At 43.1% G+C, this 15,646-nt stretch overlaps 1 protein-coding gene and 1 long non-coding RNA gene across 2 annotated transcripts in view; one reads left to right on the top strand and one right to left on the bottom strand.

Annotated features, from left to right (window-relative positions):
• Nucleotides 1-5,491, bottom strand: part of mid1 (midline 1) — a 290,576-nt gene extending 285,085 nt beyond the window's left edge. The window contains exon 1 of the mRNA XM_033032775.1: nt 5,265-5,491. The gene's annotated coding sequence lies outside the window, so the exon portion shown is untranslated. The remainder of the gene's footprint in view (nt 1-5,264) is intronic.
• A 3-nt stretch (nt 5,492-5,494) lies between these two features.
• LOC116980497 lies at nt 5,495-12,540 on the top strand. The gene is made up of 2 exons (XR_004413984.1): nt 5,495-5,967; nt 12,011-12,540. It is a non-coding gene; the product is annotated as an uncharacterized LOC116980497 (long non-coding RNA).
• Nucleotides 12,541-15,646: the final 3,106 nt, after the last annotated feature.

The following is a 15,646-nucleotide window of genomic DNA, read 5'->3' as shown; positions in this document are numbered from 1 at the left end:
GTCTCTGTGAAGTGTTAAGAATTTGAAACTGGAACAGATCATCTCCCTCACTCCACCATCATTCAATAAGAAGATAACTGATCTTCTACCTCATCTCCATTTACCTGCACTGTAGCCATAACCCTTAGTCCTCTTAACATCCAGAAATCTATTGAACTCAGTTTTGAAGGAACTCAATGATTAAGCTCAACCATGACTGACACCAGGGTGTATAATTTCTACTAATTCATCACCCTGTGAGTGAAGAAAGTCACTTTGTGAAAGTGGAGGTCAAGTCTGCGGCTGCGGCTCGCCAGCAGTCTGTCTGTCTTTCTTCCTTCTTTGCCTTATTGTTAATGTTTGATATATGTAATAGTCTATTTTTAGTTGCGTATTATGTGGGGGGTGGGGGAAACTTTAAAAAAACCTCTTTCTTTAATGGAGATGCAAGTTTTTTTCCGCGTCGCATCTCCGTTCGTGCTGCGGCCTAACTCGAGGACCTGGGTGGCCTCCAGCTGGGATCGATCTTGAGGGCTCCGATCGCTGAGCCTGTGGACTCGCGGAGCTGGCTGACCTTTGGAGGCTGTGGTGGCGCTGTGATTGCGGCTGCGACGTTTGGAGGCTTCAGAAGCTTTGGCCGCAGGCTCTGTGGACTGTAACATCGGAAGATCGCAGGTCCCTGGTTGGCGACCGGCGTTTGGGAGCTCCAGCTACAGCAGCTTCATCCGCCCCGAATTACAAGGCTTGAATCGACCCATTCACAACCTCGGCTGCGGGATAGTCCATCGCCCACGGGGGCTTCAATATCGGGAGCCTCGATACAGCAGTTTGACTGCCTGACCGCAGGAGAAGAAGCAAGGAAGAGATAAGACTTTTTTACCCTCCATCACAGTGTAGGAGGTGTCTGGAGGAGAGTCACTGTGATGGATGTTTATGTTAAATTTAGGTAATTGTTTTTTTTGTTTGCTTTTTATTGTTATGACTGTATGGTAACGACATTTCCTTCAAATTCTTTTCTGAATGAGAAATAAAATTAAATTCACTTCAATTCAGTGGATATTTTTAAGGCAGAGATATATAGATTTTTGATTAGTACAGGTGGCAAGAGTTATGGGGAGAAGGCAGGAGAACGGGGTTAAGGGGGAGTGATAGATCAGCCATGATTGAATGGCAGAGTAGACTTGATGGCCCAAATGGCCTAATTCTACTCCTATCACTTATGATCTTATGAAAGTTCTCCATAACTCATTCCTAATTGGCCCGACCTTTACTCTGAGGCCGTGCCCTCTGGTTTCAGGCTTCTCAGATAGAGCAAACATCCTCCCTGCAACCACACAATTAAGTCAGATTCAAATTCTGTAAGTTTCAACAAAATCATCTAGTATTCTTCTGAACTCAAGTGAATACAGACCCAGAAAGACACAAGGTGCTGGAGAAACTCAGCGGGTCAGGCAGCATCTCTGGAGAACATGAATAGGTAACATTTCAGGTTGGGACTTGAAATGTCACCTAACCATGTTCTCCAGAGATGCCGACTGACCCGTTGAGTTACACCGGCACTTTGTGTCTTCTATTGTAAACCAGCACCTGCAGTTCCTCATTTCTGAATACAGACTTGGTTGACTCAATCTCTCCTCATATGGCAAACCCACTATCCCTGGAAGCAATCTAGTAAAATCTTTCTATGGCAAGTATTTATTTTGGGCAAGGAGTTCAAATTTGCACACAGCTCTCCAGGTGCAGAATATTCATGATCTGTTGACATTAAGATTTATCTCCAGTGCAATATCAGCATGTGTGCACATCCTCGAAATTCTTGAACATCATCCTTCCCCGCACCCACGTTGAAGTACCTCTGACTTTGCCAAGTGCAGGTGACCAGCTGAAGCTTGCAAACTGCAGCCTGCCGAGTCTTAACTAAGTCCAAAGATTGCTAACACCACTGCTGAGAAAGGGACGGGTGTTAAAATGTGAGGAGGTCTAGATCCAGGAGTGAATGTGAAAAGTGAGAGTTAAGGTGTGAATGTTAGAATGATTAAAAAGCGAGAATATGAGATGGATTGAACGTGCTAGAGCAGATAAAAGAGAGCATGAAAGTGCAAATGGATATGTATGTGAAAGAAGATAGACACAAAATACTAGAGTAGCTCAGCAGGACAGGCAGCATCTCTGGATAGAAGGAATGGATGATGTTTCGGGTCAAGACCCTCTCCAGTGTGTGAAAGAGTAAAAATGAATGGGAATGCAAGATTGACCAGGAGAAATCAGATGACCTGTACATTCTTCACATTTTTATTGACGATTTCTACTGCATTACAGGGGATACTTGATGAACCCACAACTGTCCTTTAAGTGAATCATTCACCTGTCAAACATTTCTCAGCAATTCAAGGAGGCCCCTGATTTTTCTCTCGGCGGCACGAAGGGATGAGCACCAGATATCAGCCTTTCCAGATGCATACTCACATTGAGACTGCATTCAGAAAAATATTTTTATATTGTATTTCATAATATTTGCTGAAACAAAACCATGCAATTTAGTTTATACTCCCTGCCCTTATTCTTTCTGCTTTGATATATCACTTCACACCTGTGTTATATTTCATCTGCCATTTGTCCACCCTTTAAACCACCCCGTCCATGTCTTCATCCAGAGGTAGTGTATCTTTGGAATGCTCCATCCACTGGGCAGTGAGTGGATTGTTGTGTTATGAATACCATAGAAAATATTATGTACTCTCAAGATCACATTTAATAGAATAATATTGCTTAAATATATAGCTATTGGACTTTGCATTTTGGAATAGTCCCAGCTGCGAGGAAGAGAGCAAAATACTGAAAATATTGGGGGTTAAAATGACTTCAGGACAGTTTGTTAGGAAAAGGAAGGAAATTGTAACAGAATACCTATACAGCTGAGTGAGTATAATTTTATGGATGAGAAATTGTGTTCAACCAATTGATGACTTCTTTGACAAAGTAACAGCATGTTAGATAACAAGGAAGCCAATGGATGTAGCAACATTTGGTCTGTGAAGTGCCCCATAAAAGATTACCCCAATAGATAAGCAACGGCGGACTTGAACGTAATAGGTTAAGTCCAGGGGGTCAGATATGGGGCTTTTTGTGTGGGCCAGATATATTATCAGTGCAGAGGTGCTAGGAGCATCCAGAGTCAAGGTCTGGAATAGTACTAGGTGTGCAGTCAAAGGTGGGACAATGGGAGTGTTCAGCACTGGGAACCTAAGCAGGTTAGCAGCTATAATCAGGGTAGAATAGGGGGGCAAGTGTCAAGTGTCACCTGGACTCAGTGTCAGGAATGAGAGAAGGTATGCAACTGGAGTCAGGGTCAGGAGTAGTACCAGGTGTGCCGTGAGACCCAGGTTGGTCAACATGGGCCAAGGGTTTGATTATAATCTGATTTCCATACATGAATATATTAAGATAATTCATGTCCTACATCTGTTGATCAGAGCCTGGCTCTACTGTGGAATTAAATTAGGGATGTAATTTAGCCTAACCTTATTCATAGCTAATCCAATTTAAAGCATAAATATTGCATTCAAGTGTAAGTTAAAAGACTCGCATACAGTGGAGGGATTCCTTTGTGGCGACACGAGACTTTGAATCAACATAGGCTTGTGATGGTCACTTGTTTCACAGGCAGATGAGCATGCCGCAGGTAGACAGGCAAGGATGAACGCTAGTTGGTTCATCCCTCATATTGTCTCAACTACTACCTGCCACAGACCGGCCGTTAGACCCCTCAGGACTCGGGATGAAGGGAGAGAAGGACGTGTAGGGGAGAGTGAATGAAATATTTAAAATGAGGAGAAGGTACGTGGCATCTGAGTTAGCCGTGGAAACGTTTTGAGAGTAATAACGGAGCGGAATTGGGATATGTTAGAAAAAGTAGGCATCTGTCAGAGGGGTGTTTTGGAGACCAAGAGAGGCTTGCAAGAGTCATGTGTGGGTGTATGTCCTGCATACCGAGTACCAGGTATACCGAGTTATACTTGTGATTGAGGTATACCGAGTTATGCAATGGTGGTTATCTGCGTCAGTGAAAGGGCAGAATAATGAGTACCTGAGTTAGGGATCTATTAGAAGGAAGAACAAGGGCTGTTTGAATTAAGGGAGGGAGATATTTTATATGTAAAAAAATGAGAAACCCAAGTTAAAAGTTAATTTGGGGTTACCATATTGGGGAAGTGAATAAGAAGATAAAATGGCGGGGAATGATAGATTTTTTTGTCTGTCGGGTAGCTAAGTTGGTGTAAGGGGATAGGCAACTGGAGAAGAAGAGAAACTACTTTGTGTTGTAAGCTATGCAGTCCTTGGTGAAGTTAGAGAACAAAAGTTACTCATATCAGGTCATATTCATAAGCCGGCTGAACACAAGAGCAGCAACTGAATATTTGGCACATTTATCACAAATATATTGATTATGACAGAAAGGTAGTACTGTGCATAATGCAAAAATTCCAAAAACCTTAAGGAACAAAATTAGTTATAAATTTAATAAACTTCCAGTTCAGGAGAGATTTATTCAAAATAAATTTCTACCTTCATATTGATAATTACTTTCAGGCATACGCAATTGTTGTATCATTGCATCTGAAACCAATAAAGGGCCTTCAGAGCAAATAAAAACCATTCACAATTTAACGCTCATTATATTACTTTCTTATCATTTCCACTGTTGAGACACGGAGGCTTGTATTGCAATGTGAGCCCAACCAACGGGAAACCCATGTGCTGACACCATTAAAAGACTAAGTAAGCAAATCTATAAAAATGAGATTGCAGGAAATAAAATAAATGGTATCGGATTGTGAGAGTGGTGTTAAATCTCTCCCTCTGCTCTCCAACCCAGATGCTGGACCTGGCAGTGAGCACAGAGAGCCTGTACAGACATGGCACTTTCCCCATGAATCACCACATCCACATAAGTGATCACTATTCAGCCTACAGACAATAATCTCCTCTGAAGCTTATCCCTTCATTCTGAGAGATCTGCCCTCCCCACCTCACACCACCACCCCATACCTCAGAAAACTCTGCATCTGGGATTTGTCAAACAATTACAGAGGTGCTACACACCAAGTCTAGAATGACAAGCTTAGACATTTCTGCTCAAGATAAGGCACAGACTTCTCCTCTGTTAGAATATCATTTCACCCCAAGGAAACGCAGGCTGAGTGAAAGAGTTACACAAAAGCTTGTAGTATAATACAAACTGGTTTCTTAGCTGACAAACACTACTTTTTAAGCTTGTTACTCACCTGACGCTCCATTTTGCTACAAGCTGCAGCTTTCTTAAAGCTCAAGAATGCAGGGCTGGTCTTTCCAAAATAGATCAATTTTCGCCCGTTTGTTCTCTCTCACGTACTCCCTCTTATTCAGCCTTGCCTGGTCCTCACTGTAACTCCAGGAACTACGGCTGAGGAAACCGAGTTCTCGTCCCACTTCAGATCACTCCCTCTTTCTTCAGGGTGTGTACGAGTGTGTCTGTCTCTCATAGTTAACAGAACAAGGTTGGCCTCAGTCTGACAGGTTTCCTTATATAGGTAAACATGACTCACATTCCCGTGGAGGGTGGCTGCTTTGAATCTACCACTTTAACTCTAGAGATGCCAGAGAGAGGAGCTGTGTATAATGCGTGACCTTGCAGATAACCGTAGCAATGCAGGAAGCATGGAATGTCCAGTCCTAACAGATTTGGGAGCAACTTGGATTTCGGAAATCCGAGATCTCTTCACTCAGTCGCAATCTTGATCGGAGGAGAGTGATTTCTTCACACCTCGATTCAATTGGATTTGCAGCGAACTTAAAAAATGACTTAAAAACGAGATCACTGTAAAATCTTTCCAGCGAAAGAACGGATTGGTAGAAGAGTAAAAGCAGTAAAGGTTGTGCCGTCAAATAGCACTTTCTGTAACCTCAGGAATGAAAGTCACGGAAACGGCAATCCTGCCGGAACAACAGGTGAGAGCAAACATTACTACCGGTAATTGGCAGCCCACAGGTTTGAGGTTAGACACTGCATGTAAGGGAACAACTTATACATTTAATATCAGCTAATTATGTCAGGAGACAAGATTGAAAATCATTCATCATTTGAAGGCATCACTCGCAAACAAGTCCAGGCTCAGTAACATTTTTGGAGGTAATAGAAGAGTTCCAAAGGTGGCCTCCTTTGTAAGTTCCATTCAGAACTCTCACATGTTTCTGATTTAAACCTTTGTGAATGTTTGTCTGTGAACATCTATCTCAGTGCAGGGATAATTCCAGGTTGGTTTATACACTTTAGCAGTCAGCTTCAGGGATGCTGGTGGAAATGATCAGTGCTGAGTTTTGATATAAAGAGGACAAAAAAAACTTACATTTCACGATGAGAACTTTAAGGCCACTCAGTGAGGGGAGAGAAAGGATTTAGGAAATGCTGTAGGTGAGGGACATTATTAGTGGGGAAAAAAAGAAACAAGTAGAAATCATTCTCCTTACAAGAAGGTTAGGGAGAGATTTAATAGAGATGTTCCAAAATGTATGCGATTTTGACGGATTCAGTAGAGAAAAAATATTTCAATTGGCAGGTCATAGAGTGATACAGTGTGGAAACAGGCTCTCCGGCCCAACTTAACCACACCGGCCAACATGTCCCAGCTACACTAGTCCCACCTGCCTGCACTAGGTATTACAAGTTAATAGCCAAACAATGTAGTTGAAGAAAATCTGTGTGTGGAGGTGCAAGTGCCTTGTGGAGGGCAAGTGTGAGGCTTCAGCAAAGAGGATGACAGTGGAATAAGGTATTGTCTGTTTTTCATTCTTTCTTAAATGTTCCTTCATCTAGTGCAGTTGGGTCATCCAGGTGACTGAGGATATCATAGATAGGAATTACAGTGAGGTGATCATGCCGAGGGTAAACAGAAAATAGATGAGTGAACACAAGGAAAGGGAGTTTCTTCTCGAATGTGGTCATGCTTCTCGATACTACCCATGCCCCTTTGGAAACTGTTGGGGCAAATTACTGGACAGCGGCAGTCAGGTCTATGGCATCAGGCTTGGCTCGGAGGCACAGCAGGGACAGGGGAAGTCAGACAGTGATAGTAATAGGATACTTGTTAGTTAGGGGTACGAACAGGGGATTCTGTGGCAACAAATGAGACTCCAGGATGGTGAGATGCCTCCATTACATCTACTGTAGATCCGGGATATCTCTGAGTGTGTGCAGAATCTTCTCATGGGGGAAGGTGAGCAACCAGACATCTGTGTATATTGGCACAAAACACATGGGTAAGAAAAGGGCTGAAAGCATGTTCAGTAGACAGGATGGGCAGGAGCATGGCAGTGAGTGAGAACGTATTATTGGATAAAATTGCAAAGGGCATGGATTGGTATGTGCGATTGAGACAATATAACCTTTACGGAAACCTGGCTAAGGGAGGAACAGTGCTGGCAGTTTGACGTTTAAGTGTTGAGGTGAGGTAAGAGGTCAGGGAGTTGCTTCATTGATTAAGGAGAACATCACAGCAGTAGACTGAGATTACTGGCTGGCTCGAAGGGCCGAATGGCCTACTCCTGCACCTATTGTCTATTACATTACTGATGGTTCGTCCAGTGAAACTATATGCGTAGAGCTGAGAAATAAATAGGGGTTGATCACCTAGTTGGGAGTGTACTATAAGCCCCCAAATAGTCATTGGGAATTAGAAGAACAAATATATCAGGAGATTGCAGGCAGCTGCAAGTCTAATAAGAATGACACAGCTGGGGATTTTAACTTTCCCAATATAGACTGAGACTGCCATAGTACCAAGGGCTTAAATGGCGTGGAATTTGTCAGATGTGTTCAGGAAAGTTTCCTTAAGCAAATTGTCGAGTCCTACAAGTGAGAAGACAAAGCCTGATGTATTCTTAGGAAACTAGGAAAGGCAAATGACTGAAGTGCTGGTGGGCGAATAGTTAGGGAAAAGGACAAGCACGCTCACTGTTAATCATCTGGATTGGGGCAAAGCCAGCTTTGATGGTATAAGACAGGAACATGCTAAAGTTGATTGGAGTAGGTTGTTTGTGGGCAATGGGATGTCTGGGAAGTGGGATGGACATAAAAATGTGATGGTGAGAGTTCAAAGCATGTATGTTCCTGTTAATGGGAAGGGCAAGTGGGAGTTGCAACATCAGGATGACACTAGTTTGGCAGTGACCACACCAACACTCAGTGGGGTGAACTCACGTATATATTTTACTTAGTGGTAGGGAAGTCCAGGACCGCTAGGAGGTGTTGCCATCAAGGAGCATGTGCAATGGCACTGGCAATCTCAGGCTTCACCCAGCAGTTCAGTCCTGGTCATCAAAGTACAAGGGGTGGTGATCTCAGGCTTTTCCCTGTAGATCATTCATGCCTCAAGAGGAGGTGCTGGCTATCTCAGGTTTATCCTGGCAGCTCACCTTGGGGTTTGAAGAGGAGCCGCTGACTGTCTCTAGATTATCCTGGCGGGAGGCAGGGATCCCCATTTTCCACCCCCATCACTCCCTTGTTAGAATGCTTGGGTTTTATAGGCTGCCAAGGTTCAGGTGGCCAAACCAATATCAGCTAATTGGACCCAGCTGTTACCAATGATGCTGGGGATTGGCCTCTCCTGGCCAGTCAGCCACTGATGGAGATCAGTGTGGCATATCAGGGAAAAATAAGGCATTGGCCAGGTATAGGCAGCTGGGATCTAGCATATTCCTGGAGGAGTTTAGGGACCGAAGAACATACTACGAAGGAAATCAGCAGGGCAAAAGGAGGCAGGAGATAGCTCTGGCAGATAAAATTAAGTAGAATCCAAAAGTATTTACAAACACATTAAAGGAAAGAGGGTAACTAGAGAGAGAACAGGGCACCTCAGAAACCAAAGTGTTTATATCTATGTGTGGAACCGCAGGAGAAGAGCAAGGACATTAATGAGTATTATCTACTGTTCCTACTGTGAAGAATGAATGAATACTTTATTGTCACATGTGACAGGTCACAGTGAGATTCTTTGTTTTGCGTACATACCCAAGGTAGGCAAAGAGTCGCCACATAAAGGGCACTGACAAAGTTACAAAGTATCCGCACTAGGCCCTCCTTTGTTCTACCTCCCCCTCCCACCCGGTGGTTCCCCCACGCCAGGCCCTCCTCTGTCCTCCACTGCCCTCTCACGGCGGTCCCCCCACACTGGGTCCTCCTTGTTCTTCCCCCTCTCATGGCGGCTCCATTGAGGTCGAGGGGACAAAGCGCTGGCCAACAGAAAGTCAGTGGTGAGAAGGGAGGGAGCCCCATGATGGCCAAATGCATCTTGTCAGTGGCAGAGGCCTGAAGAAAGCTCAGGGGCTACAACGTGAGCCGTCTTAACTGGATTGTGCGGTGGGTGAAGAAAGGGTTATTGGTGCACCTTACGTGCCAGGGTTGGCAACCTAAACCAGAGCTGAGTAGGTGAGGTGGCATTGGCTGGTCTGTCCACTATAATCAAAATCTGTTATGAAGGTGTCTATTAAAATGAGGGTTTACTCTATATAAATCATTATTAGACAGGTGTGAGGTGCCAGATGATTGGAGGGTGGTCTTTTTTTAAGGCCTGCAAGGAAAAGTCTAGGAACTACAGTATAGACCAGTGAGCCTAACATCTGTGGTAGGTAAATTACAGGAGAGGATTCTGAGGGACAGGATATGTATACATTTGGATAGAAAGGGGCTGATTGTGGATAGTCACCATGGTTTTGTATGTGAGAGATCATGTCTCATGGATTTCATTGCTCTGCTATAGGAAATATGTCATTAAGTTGGAAAGAGTGTAGGGAAAATAAACGAGGATGTTGCCAAGACTCAAGGGCCTGAGCTACAGGGAAGACATTTGCCAGACTAGGACCTTATCCCTTGGAGCACAGGTGGCTGAGAAGTGATCTACTAGTAGTGTATAAAATCATGAGGGGCATGGATAGAGTGACTGCACAGAGTCTTTTACCCCATGTAGGAGAATCAAGAACCAGAGGACATAGGTTTAAGGTGAGAGGGTAAGATTTAATTGGAACCTGAAGGGCAATAATTTCACTCAAAGTAAGTATATGCAGGTATATGGAACAAGCTGTCAGAGGAGGGAGTTGAGGCAGGTACAATAGCAACATTTAATAGACACATGGAACAGGTACTTAAATAGGAGGTTTGGAGGGATATGGGTCAAATGTGGGAAAATTGGACTAGCTTAGACGGGGCATCATGTTCGGCATGGACGAGTTGGGCCGAAGGGCCTGTTTCCATGCTGTTTGGACAATAGAGGTAGTGTGGCAATGGCAAGAGTTTTTATTATACTCCAGTTAGTAGATATTTGAAATATATCATATAAAAGGATAGTGGATTCTGATTTAGCAGAAATTTCCAAAAGGCTTGAACAGTTCCAAGAAACTGCTGATGCTCAAATCTTGAGCAAAACACAAAGTGCTGGAGAAACTCAGTGGGTCAGTTAGCATCTGTGGAGGGATTGGACAAGTGACGTTTCAGGTCAGGACCCTTCTTCAGACTGATGATTACAAATAGATTGTCCTTTATTCCGTTCACAAGTTATAGGAGTAGAATGAGGCCATTCAGCCCATCGAGTCCACTCCTTCATTCAATCATGACTGATCTCTGCCTACTAATCCCTTTTTCCTGCCTTCTCCCCATAACCATTGACACCTGTTCTAATCAAGAAGTTTATCTTAGAAAAGGCAGAGCATTTTGAAGAGCTGAAAGGCCATCCCCTGCTCCAAGTCATATTTGTATGTCCTGCAGTTGTAGAACCATTGTGCAAAAGTACATTCTTCCTTTCATATTTTGCTCAGAATTTCCTTTACCTTGATATGCTAGTGTTTCCATTTGGCTTAATATGCTGCTTGGGTTGGCTGCTGTCAGATGCTGTCATATTTAAGGAATAATATGGGTGCAATGTAAAACAACAGATAATTAATAACTATCACTTGGATCCTGATAGAAAGAACAGAGAAAAATGGTTCCAATGTCCAAATCCTAGGCGTCAGTAAGTCAGTCATGTCTGGAAATTCGCCTGGCTACTGGTTTCCAGTTTTACTGGTTTATTTACAGTGCTGTGTCAGTCAAGTTCTTATATACTGAATAACCTGACCTGGTTCAAACGTACTTTGGGAGTATATAAAGAATACGTGATGAGTAGGACTAGGAATAGGAATACTTTATTGTCACATGTGATCTGGCACAGTGAAATTCTTTGCTTGCATGTTCAATGTATACAAATAAAATATGGTTTGTTTTAATCAAAATACAAGAAAATCTTAAATCCAACCGGGTCGTAGTCCTGCGATGACTCAATTTTTGACCAGACCTGGACATTGAAAGTTAGCATCTCGGTCTGTTGAAATTTTTATGGCTGATGGGAATCGATGATTAATCAAATTATGTATCAAGAGCTGCAGATAAACTAGGAGGGAGGGACAAATCAGACATGATTTAATACGGTAAAAGTGCATGCTTGAGGATTGAATGGCTCAAAAGTGGTTCATGTGTTCCACTTTGATCCTTTCCATTCTGCAACTTTTACTCAACTTTTCACTTGTCCTTCCACAGTTTTAAGTCCATATACTGCGTAGAACTTTACTTACACTTTTATCTAAGGTTCCCATCACAAAGGGTTAGATCCCTTGCACTAGCACTTAGTTTTTAAACACTTAATGTTTCCACAGCCAGCCTCCATCTGAAATGGGTTCTAATCTCATTTAACAGTAATATTTTGGTTGTGCAGTTCCAACACTTTTTAGATCTCATCAGCTCAGTGAAAATCCATCACTTGTCAGGGATGATTGGATTTTAGAATCGTTTTGCAGCTCTTGATTTTCAGTTATTATTCCTCAATCAATTGCAAAAAGAAATGATCTATTAGTTCTCACATTTTACTTGGCATGATGTGCCATGAACAATTTGAATGTCCTGAAGTCATAAAAGGAGCTATATATATCGTATTTCTTGTGTAACACTCATACAATGCATTTCTTACAGGAAAACAGCAACTGTACCACAGAAGACAGCAAATACCACAGAAGAGACTGATACATAAACTATCCGATATCAGAAATAACAAGTGCTGTCACATAGAAAATAGAGAGTTGGAATTAATAGTCCTTCTCAGGTTGGAAGATGGTAACTAGCGGAGTACCACAGGGATCAGTTCTTGGTTCACTATTATTCATTATTGACATTAATGACCTGAATGAAGGAACAGCACACAAGGTTTCCAGATTTGCCGAAGATATTAGGAATGGCTAATTAAGTTTGATTAGTATGAAGTGTTGCATTTTGGAAGTCAAACTAGGGCAGGTGAAATGAAAATAGGTGGAAGGGTATATTGTGATAAGGATACTATGATTCTGCAATGGGATAGAAATAGATCGAATGGGCAAAAGAGTTGCAAATAGAATTTAACGCGGGGAAATACGAGGTCATGGCACTTCGGTAAGATAAATCAAAAGATAGATTGCTATCTAAATGTATAGAGACTACAGGTGAGTCAAGTATTGAGTGGAGAAAAATACAGCATTCTGGAGTAACAGCGGATCAGGCAGCATCTACAAGGAGAAGATCGAGGACCATTTCACCTCCAGGGATACAGCACTCATGTGGCAGGGAATACATCACCTAACAAACCTCAGGGGCAGCAGGAACCCACCGATAGCTGCAAATACATCGCTGGCAGAGGAGCTCAACCACTTTTTTCCCGTTTCGAGAGAGGTCCGAATGAAAGAACCTCGCTCCAACTGGACCCTGCTGACCAGCCACTTACCCTCCAGTTAGAGGAGGTAAAGCGGGCCCTGAGAACTGTTAATGCTAGTAAGGCTGCTGGCCCGGATGAGATCCCAGGCAGGGTGCTCCGGGACTGTGCTCACCAGCTCGCTGGGGTATTCACAGACATTTTTAACCTTTCCCTAGCACACTCCTCCATGCCAGCGTGCCTGAAAACCACCACTATCATCCCGGTGCCCAAGCAGACAATAATCAACTCCCTCAATGACTACATGCCCGTTGCTCCTACATCTGTAGTCTCCAAGTGCTTTGAAAGGCTGGTCCTAGGTCACCTTAAATTATCTCTCCTCCCCTCACTCGACCCACACCAGTATGCATATAGGGCTAATAGATCTACAGAGGATGCCATAAACACTGTCCTCCATGCTGCACTACAACACCTAGAGGAGAAGGGGTCATATGTCAGAATGCTTTTTGTTGATTACAGCTCAGCTTTTAATACAATCATACCCAGCAAGCTGATCACAAAAATGCTAGACCTTGGCCTCAGCAGTCAACTGTGTCGGTGGATATTGGACTTTCTCAGTGAACGCCCACAGACGGTGAGACTTGGACCCTACACCTCGACATCCCTGACCCTCAGCACAGGAGCACCTGCAGGGCTGTGTGCTCATTCCGCTCCTCTACGCCCTATACACACATGACTGCTTGCCCCATCACCCCGCAAATAGGATCATAAAATTTGCGGACGATACAACCGTGGTGGGGCTCATCTCAAATGGGAACGAGGTCGCCTATAGAGAGGAGGTGCACAGACTTTCTGAGTGGTGTGCTCACAACAATCTCTCTCTGAACACTAAAAAGACAAAGGAGATCATCACTGATTTCAGGCGACATAGAGCGGAGCTCAGGCCACTGGAGATAGGGGGCGAGGAGGTGGAGAGGGTGCCTAGTTTTACATTTCTGGGGATCAACATCAGTGAGGATCTTAAATGGTCTGTGAACTCTGCTGTAGTTGTAAAAAAGGCGCAACAGAGACTTTACTTCCTCAGTGTTCTGAGGAAGGCCCATCTGTCTGCTAAACTGCTGGAGTCTTTCTACCGCTGTTCGGTAGAAAGCATACTGACTTACTGCATAACTGCCTGGTTTGGGAACTGTTCAGCAGCTGACAGAGCAGCTCTCCAGAGGGTGATAAAAACTGCCCAGGGTATCATTGGACTCCCCCTGCCCCCTCTGGAAGACATTTACCACTCCAGATGCCAAAGCAGGACCTGTAATATCGTGAAATACATTACACATCCTTGTCACCACCTTTTCACACTGCTGCCCTCAGGAAAAAGGTACAGGTCGCTAAAGTCACGCGCTGCCAGACTCAAGAACAGCTTTTACCCATCAGCAATCTTGGAACTGAACTCTGTCTCGGGAACGGGTTATGGGGAAGGAGGGGGGGTGGGAGACAGTGTTAATTTATGTAAATGTGAATCCATGGGTGGGTTTGGGGAGGGAGGGAGTGTAAAAAGTATGAGTATGTGAATGTTTGAAGTTCTTTTAAATGGAGAGACACAGTAATCTCGTATGTGACACATGCAATGACAATAAAGCATTCTGATTCTCTGATCTCTGGATAGGCAATGATTCAGGTCAGGACTCTTCTTCAGACTAGTTGTTCTCGTGCATGAATCATGAAAATCTATCAGACATATCCAACAAGTAGTTAAAAAGGCAAACTGCATTTTGGCCTCCATTGCAAAGGGATGGGAGATTAAAAATAGGAGGTACAGGGCATCTGTGAGGTTTCACCTTAATACTGCATACAGTTTGGGTCTCCTTAACTAAACAGATGTCATAAGATTTGGGGCAGTACACAGAAAATTCACCATGCTAATCCCTGGATGAGAAGATTGACCCATCAAGAGAGACTAAATGGTTTGGTCCTGTAGTCCTTGCAGTTTAGAAGAATGAGTGGCGACGTTATTCAAATATATCCTATGCAGGCTTGGCAATATAGATGTTGGGATGTTTTCACTTGTGGGAGAGTGTCAAACAAGAGGACATAACTACAAGATAAGGGCCAGTCATTTAAAACTGAGGTATGCAGTATTTCCTTCTCGCAAAGGGGGATGAATCTCTGAAATTCTCTGCCCTGTTGGATGGTGGAAGCTGTATCATTACAAGCATTTCAAGTGGAGGTGAATAAATGTTTGGTAAATATAGGAATATGGATAAATGACACAGATGAGGATGTTAGACCAGCATTGATCAGCCATGATCATAATAGATTGCAGGGCAGGCTAGAAAGGCCCAATTGCCTACTCTTGCTCCTGTTTTCTTATGTTCTTACACTCTTCTAAGATGTGAAGTATTCAATTTAAAGTGGACAATGTATGCCATGTAAGTTGCAAGCATGTGGTATGTAATGTATTACATGTGAAATGCAGTGTAAGTTATGTGCAATATATACAAACTAATTGTACAAAATGTGCACTAAGTACAGTGTACAGTTTAATGGACCTCATATCATGTACAGTATGGGAGATCTGTTTTACACTTTACAGGGTAGTTTATTTTATGCATGGTGCCACATGCACAATATAAGGTGTGGTGTACAGTATGCAGCGTGTGATATTTGTGTAAGATACAATGCATAATGTGTAAGTTACATTGTATACTGCACAAGTTATAGTAAATTGTACACCAGATATAAATTACAGTGCAGTGATTTATAAAGAAAATGCAATATTCACTATATAAATTATAGTGTGCACTGTGCATTTTACGAGGTTCATTCTACATTATGCAGGATGCAACACACATTCTATACATGTTCTATCTAGTTTATCTTCTACCATCCTGTTAGTCATATATTATCATAATAATGGAGTTGCTGACGAATTA

This window comes from Amblyraja radiata, chromosome 14 (assembly GCF_010909765.2).
Source record: "Amblyraja radiata isolate CabotCenter1 chromosome 14, sAmbRad1.1.pri, whole genome shotgun sequence".
Classification (NCBI taxonomy): domain Eukaryota; kingdom Metazoa; phylum Chordata; class Chondrichthyes; order Rajiformes; family Rajidae; genus Amblyraja; species Amblyraja radiata.
This window is presented reverse-complemented; position numbering and strand designations above follow the sequence as displayed.